This window comes from Papio anubis, chromosome 2 (assembly GCF_008728515.1).
Source record: "Papio anubis isolate 15944 chromosome 2, Panubis1.0, whole genome shotgun sequence".
NCBI lineage: Eukaryota > Metazoa > Chordata > Mammalia > Primates > Cercopithecidae > Papio > Papio anubis.
In genome coordinates this window covers 174,581,017-174,601,679 of record NC_044977.1, presented here as the reverse complement: position 1 = coordinate 174,601,679, position 20,663 = coordinate 174,581,017, and positions in this window count along the sequence as shown.

Below are 20,663 nucleotides of genomic sequence, written 5' to 3'. Positions count from 1 at the left end.
TTATCGGCCGGCATGGTGGCTTATGCCTGTAATCCTAGCACTCTGGGAGGCGGAGGTGGGTGGATCACCTGAGGTCAGGAGTTCCAGACTAGCCTGGCCAACATGGTGAAACCCCATCTCAACTAAAAAAGTGGAAACATTAGCTGCGCGTGGTGGCAGGCGCCTGTAATCCCAGCTGCTGGGTGGCCCAGGCAGGAGAATTGCTTGGACCCGGGAGGCTGAGGTTGCAGTGAGCCAAGATGGCGCCACTGCACTCCAGCCTGGGGAATAAGAGCAAGACTTGGTCTCCAAAAAAAAAAAATTATCTATATTGTATCTCTGGTAATAAAAGTATACAGTTTTCTAAAGTCAAAAGGCATTAACCTAAAAAGCACTTAATCTTGAATAATAAACTTTATGAAAGTATGTGGAACTAGTTCCTTAAAGACTTGGTTATTCTTGACCTTCTTTCTACTTGAGACTTGAAAGTCCACAGTTTCTTTCTGCTGGGATAACTAACGTCTTCGGTTGCAAGGCAAACAGAAACTGACAAGTGCTTGTCTGTGCAGTGGCAATCTAATACAGCTACAATAATTTGGAGTGAGTTTGGACCAAATTATGTGCCCCAATATTTTTAGGAACTATAAAAAATTATTACAAGAATTTCTTTAAATCACACAGATCAACAAATTGTTACTTTAAAAGGCTATCTAGTGTAGTACTTCTCACCTTTAATGTATATGAAGTCACCCGGAAAATGTTGTCAAAACGCAGGTTATGATTCAGCAGGTCTGAGTTTGGCTCTGAGACTCTAAATTTCTAACAAACATCCAGGTAAAGCCAGTGCTTCTAGTCCCCAGACCTAATGGGTTTGCTTTATTACCATTAATGTTTCTCAAGTTTTAATCATGTGGGAAACTTTTAAAAATCTTCAATGCCCAGACTACTAGGCCCCAGAAAAATTAAATCAGAATATTTGGGGTGGGATCTAAGCACAAGTAGTTTTTAAACCTCTCCAGGTGATTACAATGTGTAGCCAAGATTGAGAAACAGTGCTTTAAGTCAGTGAGTGACTCTGCAAGTGTGAGCCCCAAACCAGCAGCAGTAGCACCTGGGAATTTGCTGAAAATGCACACTCTAATGTCCATCCCAGATTTACCAAATCAGAAACTCTAGAGGTGACATCCAGCAATCCATGTTTTCACAAGGCATGATTTTGATGCATGCTTAAGTTTCAGATCCACTGTTATGATCAAAGATTCTCTGCAACTGCATGTGAGAATCACCTGGGGAGTGTTCAAAAAACACTGATTTCCTCCCCCACAATCAATTAAATTAAAATATCTGAGGGTGAAATCTAACATGTTAATGTTTAAAAGTTCCCCCCAGTTATTCCAATTGTGCAGACAAGGTTGAGAAGGATGTCTACAGACTGAATTTTTATGTATGCAAATCAGTGTTTCCATGGAGCAGCAGTTTCTTCTATGCTAGTTTTTTTTTAAAAAAAGTTCTTAATCTGCAAAAATGGAGACCTAGAAAGGTAGAGTACTATCCCAATTGTCATAGATTCAAATTAGTGTATTCAGTATTTTCCGATGAGCCATTTTTCCTTCTTGGTAACATGACAGCAGCTTCTGCTTTCTCCAGCAGGACTTTGATGTGAAATGATTCAATTTTAAGTGGCTATGAGATGTACCCTGGCACCAGCCTGCAGTGATTAAAGATTCCTGTGTCAGATTGGTTAACCATCTTCAGGGATGTTGCTGTAAATCAAGTCTCTGCTGTTAAGGGCTTTAGCACGTTGCTACCCAAAGTGCAATTCACAGATCATCACCTGGGTGCTCATCAGTATCACCTAGGAGCTGTTTATGAATGCTGACTCTCAGGCCCCACCCCAGACCTACTGAATCAATGTCTGCACATTAGGATCCCCATGTGATATGTATATACATTTAAAGTTTGAGAAGCACAGCTGTAGTGTATCCCCGTAATATACAAAAAAAATATATAACAGCCACTTAATCCTACCTGTTACATCTCTTGGCTCTTCGTGGATGTACATCCATTCTGAGAAGCTTGTGGAACTCTTATGGGTAAAGTTCCAATTGTAGAGGAATCTACAAGCATCCTTCCCTTTGTTTCAATCCTTCTAGGTTTAGCACCCCTGTCCAGTAGAACTTTCTACAATGATAGAAATGGTCTTTATCTGAGCTCTTCAATAAGTAGCCACCAGCCATATATGGCTATTGAACAAATGAATTGGCAAATATGACTGAGAAACTAAATCTTAATTTTATTTCATTTTAATCGATTTAAATTTAAATTGCCTTGTGTGGTTATTGGCTCCACTACTGAACAGCACAGCTCAAGAGTAATCATCTTTCCTCTTGCTCAACCCTTATTTGAGTTCCCAGGTTACACACCAGCCCCTCCTTCTCAGCTTTTGTATGTATTAATCCCCAGTGAATGCACCAGGAAGAAAAACATCTGCCTTGCCACCTCATTTACATAATAAGTAACATTATGCTTATTATTTTGAATGAGAGGAGTTTAACTTGAATTAAATGCCACCAAAAGTTGTCAAAACCTTTTTCATAGTATTCATAATTGCCTAGCTTTAATTTTACAGCCTTTTCAAACATCAGCAGACATAGAATGCATTTGGAAACTGCTTTAAGAAAATGAGACAAAAGACTGCAAATGGATTCAGATTACAGGATACATAAAGACATCGCCCCCACCCCAAGCATCTTGTTGGCGTATAATGGAAAGTTGATTACATTGAGTGCATCTATGTTGAAAGTAAATATCAAAACTTGCAGATTACTCTCAAAATGGAAGGTGAAATACAAAATAAAAGAGAGATCATAGAGTTAACAGTACCAGAAGATAGCAAATGAAATTCAAAATAGAAATGTACTCAACACTTAGTTTGGATATTAAATATCTATGGAACCAATGGAATGAGATGGGATGGCATGGGGTGAGATGAGAGGAGAGGGGATAAAACAAAAACACTCATGATTTGAAAACAGAAACCAGCCCCCTCAAGCTTTCTCTTCTCTGGGATAAGAATAACAACAACAACCACATTTATAATTGCACTGCCTATCATTGCTTAAGTGTGCTCTGTACATTATCCCCTATAATCCTTTCAATAACCATGTAAGGTGGGTATGATCAGGAAAAAAAATTCTTCCGGAGATTTGGATTATTGTTTTAACTAACACACCTCAGGAAGGCAGAATAAAAATAAGCAAATCCCTACTAGAGAGGGAAGGGGATAGTGTTAAAATAAAGTCAGCCCTTTTCTTTGATTGAAAAAGGACGTGTATCACTTCTAAGCTGAATTAGCCACAACCTGTCTTATAAAAGGAGGCTAACACTAGGAAAATATTTCATCAGGGTCTGTGCCTTGCCCAGCTGCTGATTTGGTACTGTGTGATTCAAAATTATTCCCACAAAGAAATGTGTAGCTAAGGGCAACAGCCTCACTTCTGCAGGATGGTCACTTCATAGCAACTGAAACCAATAAATAGACTGTTGTTGTCCTTAGGAAAGAAACTCCAAGGGACTTCAGATAATATGATTTCAGGAGGCTGGCCTGGAGCTCAGACGCCATTCAAAACATCTTGAATTTCATGAGGGCTTCTTAAGACCCACCTCACTCAGACGTCATTTTCTCAAAAACGGAGGGCAAGTTTCTTCATGATCCACATCAATCCAGTTCAGAAGGGAGGGAGCAGTGTGGGGATGAAAGAAGACAAAAATATTTACTCCTTCAGTGATGAACTAAAAGGACCAAACTCGGTTCTGTGTTTCTACACCTTTGCTGACATCGTAATAAAATGAAGCCACAAACCCTAATAGTTGTCTTGAGCAATGTTTGGAAGATGCACCACCCTTTACTTGCTCAAACACACATGTTTCTTAACAGAGAACTAAAAGTTTACATGTAGTCTGGGGACATAAGAATTCCCAGGATTCTGAACTTTAATTTTGGGGTCACCCAAAGATGTTTCCAGGCCTTTTCAGTTTGAAGAGCAGTCACACTCTGCCTAAGCAATGTCAGAGCAATTCTGCCTTAGTGAGCTGGCCCATTCGGCTCCTTGGATCTTGTGCAGAATGTCAGCGTTGCTGAGCTAGTTCTGACAACTGGTGCTTCCGAATGTTTAGGTGTGGTGCTCAGAAATGCAGTCCCTCTCCTATGATCTCCCGCATGTGATTATTTCTGTGCCCTTTGATTTGGGCCTCTCAGCTTGGATTCCTGGTTGCCATACTGGGGATTTTTTTTTTTTCCTTTTTTTTTTTGAGACAAAGTTTTGCTCTTGTTGCCCAGGCTGGAGTGCAATGGCGCGATCTCAGCTTACCACAACCTCTGCCTCTCGGGTTCAAGTGATTCTCCTGCCTCAGCCTCCCAAGTAGCTGGGATTACAGGCATGAGCCACCACGCCCAGCTAATTTTGTTTTTTTAGTAGAGACGGGGTTACTGGCGATCTTTTTCCACATTTACATTTACTGGGATCTTTGCTGGACAGTGGAACCATAGAGATGAAGCATGTGGTAGTCTTTGCTTTGTAAACAACAGCAATATGGAGACTTAAGATATGCCACAAAATACTATGAGAGTACTAGAAAGAAAAAGGTCAGTACACACCCACTTACTCCAGGGGTCTCAGCAACCAGAGTGTTCTCCCTGTGTATCCTTTAGGAGTCTTAAAAAGGGAACCCAATAAATAACCAACCCAAGTTCTTAAGCAGAGAAATAAGGCCAAAGAATATCCAGGGCCAAAATATCACCTCTATTACTGATAACATCTAGGTTGGAGGATATAGCTTGTATCTGTAAGCAAATGGTCTCCCTAGTTATAAACACTAAGATCAGGCAGACAAATTCAACCAGTCACAAACAGTGTGGGCATGTGCCCTGCAGGCAGCTAGCTCCCAGAAAGAAAAAGGAGGAGGACAGCAAACTCAGTCCATTTTTTCCCAAATTCACTAGGCAGACAAGAAACCTCTCCTAGGGCAGAGGGAGTGAAAGAGTTGAGAGAGGCCAGGGTTGTTGTGCTAGTTGAACTCCATACACATGGAAAGAAATAGATATGAGGAAGAAGTGTTACGCTTCCCAAGTGAATCCTGCTTCAATTTCAGCCCTGTATCCTGTATCCCATGTCCCAATCCCCCTTGCCGACTGCTGTCTCCTGCCACGGGGGAGAACTCTGGAACATACCATGGATAGCTCCATGTCCTGCCATGTCTTGTATCCACTTACTGTCCCTATATGACTGCTCGGTCACCATCAGCTCTACCAGTCACACTTCCCTCAGTTGCAGAACTAACTACAACTAACAACAACCTAGACATGGTTGTTGTACCAGGAATTAACATTCCTGGTACAAAGCTGTCAAGAATTAAACTACTGACCCGGCTCTCATTAGCATCATGCTCATATCTCCTGAGCAAACCAGAAATTTTACGAAGGTATAAAGCTTGCAGAGGAGGTGCTCTAGCAAGTACCTTTTATCTTACAAGTGCCTAATAAATATTACATTTTCATAATTTGACTTTTTAAACCACAAATTATCTTTCATACCCTCATGTAGTATGTTTTAGAAGGCCCACCTAATGCAGTGCCTTGTACATGGTGGGAGCTAAATAAATGCTTGAGAATGAATGTTAAAAACCTTTTATGTGGATGACTTTGCATCTCATCTTGGAAAATTTAGTCTTCAAAAAAGTAAAACAAGGACAGTCTATTTGGAAACTAGGTTTTCACCATGGATTTACTATGATCACATGTTTGTGGCAATTTCACTGAACCATTGTAGGAAGGTGAGTAATTGTAACTTCATACAGGTATCTTTTCTGCATCTCCATTTCCCTATTTGTGAAATAACGTGTAATGCGTTCAACTCAAAAACTGAGATTACAATAGTAGATATCTTCTGACTAGTTAATTGCACACTGAAAGTATCAAATAATCAAGTGAAGGTGAGAAACCTGTAGTTTTTAATAGTATGCTTTCATCTGCATCTCTTCTCCTATTTCTAGATGTGGCCATTGATCCCCTGGTCATTATGTTCTTTATCTGTACACTTTGCTTTCCATTTTGAAATCAGAGTATAACAAACATGTACAACTATGGCAAATAATTAGATGCAACATTTTGGAAAATGATAATTTAAATGTAAATACAAAACACATAAGAAAAAATAACCCACAGAGGCAGTAATACACATAACAAATAATCCTCTAGGGAGAACCAGAAGAGTGTGGATGATGGGTTACAAGGGGTACCTGGATAAATTTCTAGAGAAAAGAGAAGGACTACTATACTGGAGAAATAGAAATTTTGGTGGGTGATACACACCTTTTTCATATTTTGATATTCTCACATACCTTTAGAATAACATACATGCTTAGAAATTAAGACATAAGATGCCAACTGTTTGCTTCTTCTCACTCTTCCCTCTCTTTTTACCCCTTAGTATTCAGGCTCCCAGCTGTCTGCTCTGTCGACACTGTCCTGTTGTGTGTCACTCATCACCTCTCCACTGAAGGAATCAATGCCTTTGTGGTTCCTTTATCTTCATCATCCGTCTGTCCCTTATTTCACTCAAATTTTATCAAAAATTTTCAAATTAAGGACTTTCAAATTCTCTGAAGAAAAATTGAGTGAAGTAATTAGTCTTACACAGTCTTAATTCCTCCTCCTCTTCTGACTAATCCCTCACCACTCTCATTTTTACTCTTTGTTCCCTATCCATCCCCAAGTGACCTGTTTTACTCCAAGCATGTTGTTTCTTCAGAGCTCACAAAACTTTAACTTTCTTGAAATACCACTCGTTGTTAATCACCAGAGAGATTAAACCCAACACTAGGCATTTCATGTATAACATTTCTTTTATTTATCATAACAGCCTCATTGCAATAAGCATTGCTAGCTCCATTTTATACCTCAGGAAAGTGAGGTTCTGATGGTATAAATAGAATGCCTAAAGCCACAATCCTGGTAATAGCAGAACCAGGCATTTGAATTCAGGCCTCAGGCCTCTCAGACTCAAATTTCATGATCCTTTCCACCTATATATGTCAATGATCTCTTGCTATATAGTGAATTACCCCAGAATTTAATACTCTAAAAAATCATTTATGATGCTCACACAACTGCAATTCAGACAAAGCTTGGTAGATGCGACATGCCTCAGCTCTATTCCACATCAGCTGGAGCAGCTCCAGTGGGGGCTGAAAGCTCCACACTGAAGACGGCTCACTCATGTGGCTGGCAAGTTGGTATTAGCTGTTGGCTGGGGCTTAAGGGCTGTGGCCGGGGTCTCTGTTCCTCTTCACATGAGCTCACCAAAGCCCGCTTGGGCTTCCTCACAACATGGTGGTTGTGTTCTAGGAGTGAAGAATCTACTAGAACAAGGCAGAAAGCTACTAGAACAAGGTCATTTCTTCTATACACTGCTGGTCAAGGCAAACACAAAGGCCTACTCAGGTTCAAGGGGAGAGGACATAGACTCCACCTGTTATATGGAAGTAGTAAAGTACTAAAAGAGCATGTAGAATAAGAGAAAACCCTGTTGCAGCAATATATGGATAAAACAAGCTGATACGTGACAATTCCTCTATGAATCCCATCTATGAAGATGACTTTCAAATTTATTTTTAAGCCCTAACATCTTTTGTGAGGCCAGTTCCATACTTCTGATTGTCTGTTAGAATTTTTCAAAAACCAAATTCACAAAGCTCTTTATTAAAATCAGGCTTTATCCAATTCTTTGTTATTTATATTAACAGACAATTCTTCCTAATCATCAAAGTTGAACAGCTCATATACAGTTTTGACTCCTCTTTCTAGCTCCATACATTCAAACAGTTGCTGAAACCTATTAATTGTATTTCATTAAACAATTATTCATTTATGTATTTTAAAAAAGGTATTGAGTACTTACTATGTATCTGGCCCTGAAATGGTGTTAGTTATTAATGATGGAGATAGCATAGTACACCCACACACATATCTATGAAAATATATATTCATATACTGTATGTACACACACACACATAATGTCTTTGCTTTTGAGTAGTTTGCAGACATGTAGAATGAATAGACAAATCAACACATGTTAAAATTGTTCTTATAAGTATTATCCTCTTAGTAAACTCATGGTGCTGAGGTTGCAGAGGAAGGAAAGAAACCCTAACCTACGTTTGGGGTGAGTGAAAGGTAACGAGAAAGGGTCAGAGAAGAAAATGAACACTAATCTGATTTTAAAGGAAGAGCAAGAGTTTTATTTCATCTGAGCTCACGCTTTACAAACAAATCAAAACAAAACAGTATGCTGTTTTGCTCAGGATGACTTGAAGTTGGTTGGCCAAGAGATAGTTTTTGAACCATAGAATGATAACCAAAGCTAGACCTCTGTTCAAATATATATAGACTCTTAATAAATGTGTCTAACTTCTAGAAAGTGAATTAATTTAATAATAATCAGTATCACTGAGTACTGAGATATTTGAAACTCAATGTAGAGAAACTTTTTTAAAATTGCTTTTTAAACAAGAAGGAAAGAAGCTTTTCACAGACTAATGTGCTGGTATTTTGCCAGGTTGCTCTTAGAACCATTTCTCATTGTTTGTTGTGTCCCCTGCTCTGCTCTGTGTCACAGGAAACTACATATTTGGGCTCTTTTGCTAACTGATCTCTGGGTAGTTTCAGGCCATGGGAAGTACTGGTAGAAGATGGCAGGGTGTAAGGAGGGGAGATGCTAGGGTATTTCTTCCCCTCTCTCCTGCCTCAGCTGCATCCTGCAGCAGCTACATCTCTGTGGCTCCAGCTCTTGCGAGACAGATGGACCCTCCTTCATTTGCCCTAGATCTTGCTGGGCAGCAGCCCCCCACACACCCCCACCACCGTGGTTTTAGTTCCCACTATGTGGCCCCAGATTCTAGGACCAGGTAACACACCCTCTTCTCCGTGGAATTCTAGCCCTAGGGGAGGGAATAGCCTCCTGCTCTTGCTAACCTCTGGGTGGCTTCATCATGTTCTGCTGGCCATCCCATATGCGACTGAATCCATCACACTCGCTTCCATTTGAAAGGCTAGAGTGGTAACTGGTTTCCTGACTGAACTCTGACTGGTAATACTTAGCTCATTTTAAAATTATTTTTAAGTGTGGTAAAATATACATATAAAATTTTCCATCTTAACCATTTTAGGTATACAAGTCAATGGCATTAAATACATGCACATTGCTGTGCAACCACCACCACCATCCGTCTCTAGAGTTCTTCTCATCTGCAAACCTGCAATTCTGTAGCCATTGACAATAACTCCCTATTTCCCTCAAATCCTGCCCCTGGCAACCACCCTTCTACTTTCTGTCTTTAGGAATCTGACTTTTCTAGGTACTTCATCTGTGTGAAATCATACAGTATTTGTCCTTTCCTGACAGGTTTGTTTTACTTAACATAATGTCCTCAAGGTTCATTCATTTCATAGCATGTGTTGGAATTCCATATCCTTTTAAGAATGAATAATAGTCCATTGTCTCATATATATATATATATCACATTTTGTTTATCCACTCACCACAGATGGACATTTATGTTGCTTTCACCTTTTGGCTATTGTAAATAATGCTGTCATGAACATTCACGTAGGAATATCTCTTTGAGTTCCTGCTTTCAGTGCTTTTGGGTATATACACGAAAGTGGAATTGCTGGATCATATGGTAATTCCTATTTTAAATTTTTGGAGGAACTACTGTACTGTTTCCCAAGCAGCTGTAGCATTTTACATTCCCACCAACAGTGTAAAAGAGTTTCAATTTCTCTGTATCCTTTCCAACATTTATTTTCTGTCTTTTTGATAGTAGCCATTCAAGTGGGTATGAGGTAGTATCACATTGCGTTTTTTAATTCACTTTAATGCCAGAACAGTATCTTAGAGTGGTACAAATTTTTGTTTCAACTGTGTCTGCTAGTCATATGGTAAGCCGTAGGCAGGATTTCTGGCATTAAGTTTATTCCTGCTCTATGTTTCCATGACAAATTTAAATAAGAGCCTTACCAGCTCCCAACAACTGAGGCCCAGTGAGAGTTTCAGAGTAAGACGGACCTTCTTCTAATCCCACTTCAGCCACTCACTCTATGACCTTAGACAATTTATCCACCCCTCTCTCTCATCTCAGTTTTCTCATCTATCACTTTGTGAATAATAACCCATGCCTTGCATAGATAGAATAATATTTTCCCTTCATATTTACTTAGATTCCAGATTCTTAGTTTTAAATATTTGATGCTTCACATCTTCCTACCTTGTTTAGATAGTGAAAACTTCATATGCTTTTGTTAATACAGTATCAATAAAAAGAACTGAAAATGTGCACATGTTGCTTTCCCTCGTGGCTAAGACTGAAAAAAGTAGCTAATTAAGAGTGCAAGTCCCTGATGTCTGATGAACATAATTTTAAATTCTAACTCCACTACCAGTAAATGTATGACTTTGGAAAGTCACCTAAGTTATTTAATTTCTCTGAACCTCAATTTCCCCACCTGTAAAACAGGAATAATAACATTTCCTACACCTTTGGGTTGTTGTGGAGATTAAATAATAAAATTACATAAAGCTCTCATCACATTTATAAATATCTATTAGGTATTATTAGACTCTATTTAAATTGCACATTTAAAATTTAATAGACCCACCGTTGAAAGATCCATTGAAACCTTTTCATATCATAAAGGGGGTTTTAGTTTGTGTTTATCTGAGGACATGCTGATAAAGACTATTTCTGCCCCAATTTTTAGATCTTACTTGGGTATCCCAAATTCCAGGATGCATAGTAACTTTGTATCAGTTAGGTATCTTCCTATATGAGTTGGACAAGCTCTAGCCACCTGGTCTTCTTTCAGCATGTTTGAATGTTGGAATTCTATGGCATTGTGCTTTTTGTGTAGCATAGGAAGTGAGAAGTCTAGATTTTGAGTAATAGTCCCAAACAGAGCTAACCATGTTCTTCTTACAAAGGCATAGCATGCTCAATCACAGTCCATACCCCTCAGGAGTGTGTAATGACCCTAACTCATTCATTTCTCATTCCCTAAGAGAGCAAATTAAGCATAATCTCTACCTCATTCATTCAGCCCTTCATTTCACAAACCTTTCCTGAGCACTTGTACCAGGCTCTAAGAACTATGCCAGAAATACAGAAATGCAAGACATAGCTCCAGCCCTCTAGGATCTCAGGAGACTGACAACCAGCCCTACATGCTCTGGGAACCCAAATGGTGTCTAACTCAGTCTGAGGTGTCAGGGAGGAAGCAGTGGCTGGGCTGAATCTGGAAGAATGAGGAGATGTCAACAAGAAATAATGAAAGGGAGGGAGCATCCTTGCTGTTCAAAGTGGAGAGACCAATGGGTACAGAGCAAGACGATGAGTGTAATGTACATTGCAGAACCTCAAGTGTGTAAAGGAGAAATGAGAGGTGGATGGAAAGGTTGACTGGACCCAGATCGTGAAGGTACTTCTATATCATGGTAATGATGGTGGTATTTTAAGCAAGGAATAAGATGTGGGAGATTTCATGATAACCCTATAGAGAAAAGTAAGGTAAGAGGGCAAGGAAACCAACTAGGGGACCAGAGCTATAAGAGAAGCAAGAAATACGATTTGAATAAGAGAGCAACCACAAAAGAAAGAAGAGGTGCTGTATTCTAGAGGGAATTAGAAGGTATAATCAACAGGACCGAGTGAGTCATTAGATGTACCTATTGCTTCTAAATTAGGAATGTCAAGATCACTGAGCAGACTATAAATATTCTCTGACCACATGTGGGTACACCAAGCAAGGCTTCAAAAGATGGCCAAAGTAAGAGGAAAATCAATGTGCCATGCAGTCAGACTCCAACCAAACCTGACCTATTTTTACCAACTATGCATTGAAATGTCAGAGGCCAATGAATTCTACGGGATTTTTGTTGAATAGAAAAAAAGAAAGAACCCATACTTTCCAGGTAGTGCAAATTTTTCTGTCTGTGTTTATAGTGCTATTTATTCTGAAAGCTCTCTTCAGTCTTTTATAGGAAATTAAGTATATGCTTTTCAGTGTCAACCATTAGACAGCTAAAGACTCTATTTTTCACTGTCATTAAGCAAATCTTCACCTACACAAAACCACTTTGTTTTTAAGAATCTCTAAATAAATAACATTTGCTAACCTCACTGACATTTACTAACCTCATCCATTCTATTTCTTAAAACACCTTGCATGAAGAAAACCCTCCTCTTACTTACTGTAATTCTCTCATATGTCCAGGTAAGGCTGTTTCTTCTCATGTTCTTTGGGGTATGTTGAAGAATAGCTGTTTTATGAAAGGGATAGATTTGCCTTTGACTAGCTCTTGTGAGTGAAAATGATTTCTTCCTCAGAGATCAACACAAGGTGAACTACACTAAATGTATTTGCTGCAAATTACCCTTCCCAGATTCCACAGCTGATTACTCACCATTTATAAATAAAGGAATTTTGGTTTGAAATGGAGAGCTAAAGACTTTGAACACCAATTCCAGAACTAGGTTTATTGTCAAACATTTTCTTGCCTCACAGTTTTTATATAATTTAGAATAAGGCAACCTTTATGGAGTTTATAGCCGAAAGACACGATTTGGGGATATACTTGTCATATGTTTTATGGTAATTCTCCATGCCTCAGAAGGTCTTAGTAAGCTGGATGACTGGGTCTTTCCATGGTCAAGTATTGGCCACATTTTGGGAAGATATTGGCAGGCTGGATATTGGGTGACTGAAATCCAGATTTGGAACCCAGAGGAAAGGAGAATACAGAATGAAAGGTAGGGCCAATTCAAGGCTGGATGAAGAAAGAAACTGCAAGGTTTTTTTTTTCTTTTCTTTCTTTCTCTCTTTTTTTTTTTTAGTCAAGATGTTTTGGGCTGCAAGTCAAGGAAAACCAACTCAAATTGTTTTAACAACAAAATAAATTTATTAGTTCATGGAACTAAAATGTGTAGAAATAATATCATTTCTAAAACAGTTTGAACTGGGCTCTGACTCTATTTCACTTCTATTCTTTTGGATCCATCTTTCTATACTGTGCCATCTTTGTTCTCAGACTGGCTCCAGACTCATTGTACATAACCCCCCAAGAACTAATCACCATAACCAGGAAAATATCATCTGGTTGACACAAGCCAATCATATCTTGCTCCTGTGTGAGTGTGGTGGTCAGTCCTACCAAATCACATGCCTACCACAATAGAAAAGGAGTGGAATAGATGCTAGAGAGGCATCAATGCCCACTACAGTACCCAATAAATTCATAGTCAATGAGTACAGAAGGGCAGAGCCAGAAAAGAAGGGAGGCAAAAGAAATTGAAAGCAAAATAGCCATGGCACCATCATCAGACTCAATCCGCCAGTCACAAGAAAACCTCACACTGGAGCAAAGCTAGCCTAGGATGGCAGTATGATTGCATTCTTCATGTTGCAGCAGGTACCTAAGAATAACTGTTGAGGGAGGTTTGAAGCCAACACCTACCTACATGACAACCACGTCCTCATTTAAGTTATTCAGAAAAGAACAATGGTGTTTATAACGAAGATAGCTCATGGCAGTAAATCGTCATGCTAGAATAAGAAAAAGAGACATTCATTTTTTTCAAGCAACTAATGTGCTAGTTAGTAAATATCTACTCTTAAGGACAAAGTAGAACTCAGAAACACTGAACATTTTATTAAATAAAACATCTTGTTTCCTAAGAATTACACTATGTGAAGTGACAGGCTGTTCTAGTACTGACTGATTCCTTCAATAGGAGCAAAATGTTTATACACCAATATTGAATAGGGAAAGGAGAAGGCTCATAGACATAGCGAAAGTGCATTTTATCATTTATCAAGATCTGAGTACAAAGACCACGTGTTTTGTTTTTGTTTATATTAAGAAAGTCCCTCTGAGAATAAATCAATTAGTAAATATCTTTCACAGTGCTTGGCAAGTAGTAGGTACTCAGTAAATGTTCATTGAATTAAAGTATTTATTGAGTACCTTGTAAGTACTGTGACAGGCATTGATGGTAGCTTAGCAGACACTGCATGTCCCTTGGCACTCACCATGTCTGAGTACATGGATTGCTCTTGTTAAAAGCATCTAAAACTCTCTGCTTGAGGGAGATGTTTAGTCCATACAAGGGGTAGGTTGGAGGTGCTCGGAAGTTAGTGTTGCTGGGAGCAGCTCTCTACCAATGATGGATGGGAATGACTGGTTAAATATTCTAGCTTCTTTGCCCCTCAGATAGGAAAGCTCTACATTGTCTCACAGAGGTCCTGAGTAGGACTGAGAAGCAGTTGCCCACAGCACTAACCTGCTCATTAATACATCTTTCTACCCATTCATTTTTCATTTTCCCACTCTCCTGCCAATGCTTCTTGGGATCACCTCCTAAATCAGCTCTTTTTGCTTGCAAAGTTGTCTCATGACTAGCTTTTAGAGGAATACAGCTTATGACAGTAGCCCTCCTAAGAGCATTCTCCCTTTCTTTCCAGCTAACAGATCCCAAATATTCTGGAGAAAGGCAATAAGCCTATCCCCAGGATATGAATTACTATTGGGATACACCAAACATGACAATCTCATTTCAGTTTCTACAGCCCAATCTTGCAGATATGATCACTCTAGTCAATGAGATGTAAGCATAAAACTAATGAAAATTTTCTGAGGAAGCTATTGTTATCATGACAAAAAGTTAGAGATGTGACTGCCTTCTTTCTGCCGTAAATGTGATCATGGTACCTGGAAAGAGCTGCAGCAAAGAGATCATAGCAAAAATTTTGCTGGCAGCAACATCATTGACCCACTGAGCCAACAACAACAATGGCCCATCTCTAAGACTTCTTGTTATGAGAGAAAAAGCTTTATTTGTTTGTCAACTTTATTCAGATCTCTGCTACATACAGTCAAAAGCAATCCCAGCCAATACAAATATGTTAAGGGTTGAAAGAGATAATAAAGGAACAGCTCATGACTGTTTCACTGGGGAGTGAAAACTAAGTTGTAAGACAATTAGACCATTTTTATTAACTCTAAGGTAATGGGTGTGATGTAATACTTCGTTCAAGCACAGGTTGAACAACTAATTGGGATAGATTGAAGGGTTATAGGATGTTTAAGATGGAGGATCTTTTAGGTCCTTTCCAGCCTTAAGTTTCTATCATTCTCTCACTACAGAGAAGGAAATAGTTGGAGTAGTAGTCCCAGCAGTAGTCCCAGAGAGAAAGAGAGAAGAAAGAACTACATGGGCCTTGGAAGATACACAGGATATGAGTAAAGTGAAACAAAGAGCATTGCAATTAGAGCAAGGTGTTGGAAATGTATGCTGCAGAAATACTGTCTACAACATGGAAGTCTCATAGTTGAAAGCACCAAACTTGGGTCCCCCTCTCCCCACCAAAATGAAGGGAGAATGCAGCTGCAGATGATGAATTTCAGTGTAGATGTAGATATAGACATAATAGCCATTTCAGAAGAGCATGTTTCACCTGTAATATCTGCTATGACTGAAGTCAGCTGATCTTGCTTTTAAACCCTTTTAGGAATTTCCAAATCAGCTCAATGGATAATGACAAAAGTGTTAACTTCTGTGACACCATTCTCTGAAGATGAAACCATAATGTCATCAGGGGTGGTGTTAAATGCCAGAATGAAGAGAAAGTGGAAGAGACTGATACAGTGGAATGCAAGGATACTGAACCCCTGAGAGCAGCCTGTTGTCATTGCTTGGCATTTACAGCATCTGTAATTCATTAGCTATTCTTTAGCAAAACCCTGTGAACTAGATTCATTTCTTTTTTAATGAGGAAACAGAAAGAAGATCAAGGAATGAGCTCAAAGCAACCAAAAAAAAATATTTTCAGTAGTAAGATAAACAACTGTTACCATGAGTCTAAAAGGTAGAATTCTACAAGGGGAAGAAATATATGGCCCCTGCTAATTTTAACCAGGACCATTGCCTGTGTAATTGCAGTGATAATAAAAGTTACTGGTATCTATATTTTACAAACTACTATTAACTAAATTACCTCATTCAAACCTCACAAAAGAAAAAACAGAAGGTAGGAAAGCCAAAAATTAGATCCTCATTTTACAAAGGGGAAAACTGAGGCCCGTAGAGGTTAAGCAATCAGCCAAATAACCAACGAAGGCCACCTGGTTGGCAAGGAACCAGAATCCCACGCAAACTCTCATTATCTGTTTATTACCCCTCCCTACCATGTAGGTTTTGGCTACAACAAACCAACTTGATGGCCAAGTCTGGTTAATCCTGGAGTGCCAAGATACAGGTCAACACAGATAAGTAATTTGTTAGGATTTATGTAATTCACTTAACTCATTGAATTAATTATTTATTAAATGCTGACCATGTGTCAGACACCATGCTATGTGCCTTGGGTCCCAAGGGAAAGAAATTGTAAACTCCTGACCTTGAGGAGTTTACAATTCCCTTCAAAGAACCCAAGTTACTCTCCTCATATCTGAGGGAGAATTCCTTTCCAGGAGAGGCACTTTCAGCTCACTCTGGTGCTAGAGTGACACCTGCTATGATTTGCTGACTGGATCACGAAGGACATGGAGATTTACAAAAGTGAACAAAAAAGAATCATGAGAGACACTAAGAAATTCACTCAAAACCATAAAATTACATGGAAATTAAATAACCTATTCCTGAATGACTTTTGGATAAATAATGAAATTAAGGCAGAAATCAAGAAGTTCTTCGAAACTAAAGAGAATAAAGACAAAACATATCAGAATCTCTGGAACATAGCTAACACAGTGTTAAGAGGGAAATTTATAGCACTAAATGCTGACATCAAAAAGTTAGAAAGATCTCAATTTAACAACCTAACATCACAATTAAAAGAACTAGAGAACCAAGAGCAAACCAAGCCCAAAGCTAGGAGAATACAAGAAATAACCAAAATCAGAGCTGAAATAAAGGAGATTGAGATACACACACACACACACACACACACACACACACACACACACACACAAATCATTCAAAAGATCAGTGAATCCAGGAGCTAGTTTTTTGATAAAATTAATAAAATGGATAGGCTGCTACCTAGACTAATAAAGAAGGAGACAAAATTCAAATAAGCACAATTAGAAATGACAAGGGGAATATTACCAGTGATCCCACAGAAATACAGATGACCATCAGAGAATATTATGAACATCTCTATGCACATAAACTAGAAAATCTGGAAGAAATAGACAAATTCCTGAACACAAACACCCTTCTAAGAATGAACCAGGAAGAAACTGAATCCCTGAACAGATCAATAACGAGCACTGAAATTGAGTCAGTAATCACTAGCCTACCAACCAAAAAAAGCCCAGAATCAGACAGATTCACAGCTGAATTCTACCAGATTTACAAAGGATATCTGGTACTATTTATTCTGAAACTATTCCAAAAACTTGAGCAGGAGAGACTCCTCCCTAATTCATTATATGAGGCTAGCATCATCCTGACACCAAAACCTGGCAGAGACACAACAAAAAGAAGAAAACTTCAGGCCAGTATCCTTGATGAACATCAGTGCAAAACTCCTCAACAAAATACTGGCAAACCGAATCCAGCAGACATTAGAAAGCTTATCCACCATGATCAAGTATCCCTGGGATGTAAGATTGGTTCAATATATGCAAATCAATAAAAGTGATTCATCACATAAACAGAACTAAAGACCAAAAAAAACCACATAATTATCTCAATAGATACAGAAAAATCCCTCAATAAAATTCAATATCCGTTCATATTAAAAACTCTCAATAAACTAAGTATTGAAAGAACACACCTCGAAATAATAAGAGCCACCTGTGACAAATCTATGGCCAACATCATAGTGAATGGGCAAACACTGGAAGCTTTCCCCTTGAAAACCAGCACAAGACAAGGATGCCCTCTCACCACTCCTATTCAACACAGTATTGGAACTTCTGGTCAGGGCAATCAGGCAAGACAAAGTAATAAAGAGCATTCAAATAGGAAAAGAGGAAGTCAAACTATCCCTCTTTGACATATAACATGATCCTATATCTAGAAAAACCTATAGTCTTAGTCCAAAAGCTTCTTAAGCTGATTAACAACTTTAGCAAAATCTCAGTATACAAAATCAATGTGCAAAAATCACAAACATTCCTATACACCAACAACAGTCAAGGCAAGAACCAAATCAGAAACACAATCCCATTCACAATATTCACACACACACACACACACACACACACACACACACACACACACACAGAATACCTAGGAATACAGTTAACCTGGGAGGTAAAAGGATCTCTGCTAGGTGAACTACAAAATATTGCTCAAAGAAATCAGAGATGATACAAACAAGTGGAAAAACAATCCATGATCATGGATAGGAAGAATCAATAGTGTAAAAATGGCAATACTGCAAAAAGCAATTTATAGATTCAATTTATAGTTTCCTATTAAACAGCCATTGACTTTCTTCACAGAACTAGAAAAAACTGTTTTAAAATTCATGTGAAACAAAAAAAGAACCTGAATAGCCAAGACAATCCTAAGCAAAAAGAACAAAGCTGGAGGCCATGCCACCCAACTTCAAACTATCATACAGGGCTACAGTAACCAAAACAGCATGGTACTGGTACAAAAGCATAGACCAAGGGAAGGGAATAGAGAACCCAGAAATAAGGACACACACATACAACTATCTGATCTCTGACAACATTGACAAAAACATGTAATGGCAAAAAGATCCCCTGTTTGATAAATGGTGCTAGGAGAACTGGCTAGCCATAAGCAGATGATTGAAACTGAACCCCTTTCTTACACCATATACAAAAAACTACTCAGTCATAAAAAGAAATGAAATAATGACATTTACAGCAAACTGGATGGAATTGGAGACCGTTATTCTAACTCAGGGATGGAAAACCAAATACTGTATGTTCTCGCTCATAAGTGGGAACTAAGCTATGAGGACACAAAGGCATAAGAATGATACAATAGACTTTGGGGACTTGGGGGAAAGGGTGGGAGTGGGGTGAGGGATAAAAGATTACACATTTGGTACAGTGTACACTGCTTGAGTGATGGGTGTAACAAAATCTCAGAAATCACCACTATGGAACTTATTCATGTAACTGAACACCACCTGTTTCCCGAAAACTTATTCAAGAAAAAAAGAGTTCCCTATCAAAAAAAAAACCAAAAAAAAAAAAACAAAAAAAAAAAAAAACAAAGCAAGGGATGGAAGGGGATAACATTAGAATGGCAAGGGATCATGGAATGGAGTTCAGATAGAAGATCAGTGAGGGAAGAAGGGGAGAAAGGAATTAGGGAGGGAGATTATGGATGGTGAAGCACACGTTAGTAGTGTTCACTAGTAGTTCTGGTTCTCCTCTTCTCCCAACACAAGGGAAGATTATGCTTCTTTAACACCATGGAGTTAGGCATGGCTGTGTGACTTCCTTTGGCCAGTTAAATAAGAGTGGAAGTGACAGGTGTCTCTCCTGGATGGAAGCACTTCAAAGCTCATATGTGATTCCTCTTGCATTCTCCTCTGTTAGAATGTTGAGATGGTGATGTCAGTCACATGGCCAACTCTCTGTCAGCCTGGGTCCCTGAGTGATGATGATAATATAGCATCCCTCAAGTGACATGCTTTAGATGTGTAGTGTGAGTGATAAATAAATCTGTGTTGTTTTAATCCAAAAAAAAAAGATAGATTAAAAAGATTTAAATGTAAAACCCACAACTATAAAAAATCCTGGAAGACAACCTAGGCAATGCCATTCTAGACATAAGAACAGGCAAAGATTTCATGACAAAGACAGCAAAAGCAATTGCAACACAAGCAAAATTGACAAATCGTATCTAATTAAACTAAAGAGCTTCTGCACAGCAAAGGAAACTATGAACAGAGTGAGCAGACAGCTCACAGAATGGGAGAAAATTTCTGCAAACTATGAATCTGACAAAGGTCTAATATCCAGAATCTATAAGGAATTTAAACAAATTAACAAGCAAAAAAAAAAAAAAAAACTCCATTAGAAAGTGGGCAAAGGACATGAACAGACACTTTTCAGAAGAAGACATACACATGCATGTCCAGCAAGCATATGAAAAAGAACTCAGCCTCACTTATCATTAGAGAAATGAAAATCAAAACCACAATGAGATACCATCTCACACCAGTCAGAGTGGCTATTAATAAAAAGTCGAAAAATAACAGATGCTGTTGAGGTTGCAGAGGAAAAGGAACAGTTATACACTGTTGGGAGGAGTGTAAATTAGTTCAACCATGTTGGAAGACAGTGTGGTGATTACTCAAAGACCTAAAAACAGAAATACCATGTGACCCAATAATATCATTACTGTGTATATACTGAAAGGACTGGAAGTCATTCTATTATAAAGACACATGTACACGTATGTTCATTGCAAATCTGTTCACAGTAGCAAAGACATAGAGTCAACCAAAATGCCCATCAATGGTAGACTGGATAAAGAAAATGTGGTACGTATGGAATACTGTGCAGTTAGAAAATACTATGCAGCTAGAAAAAAGAATGAGATCATGCCCTTTGAAGGAACATGGATGGAGCTGG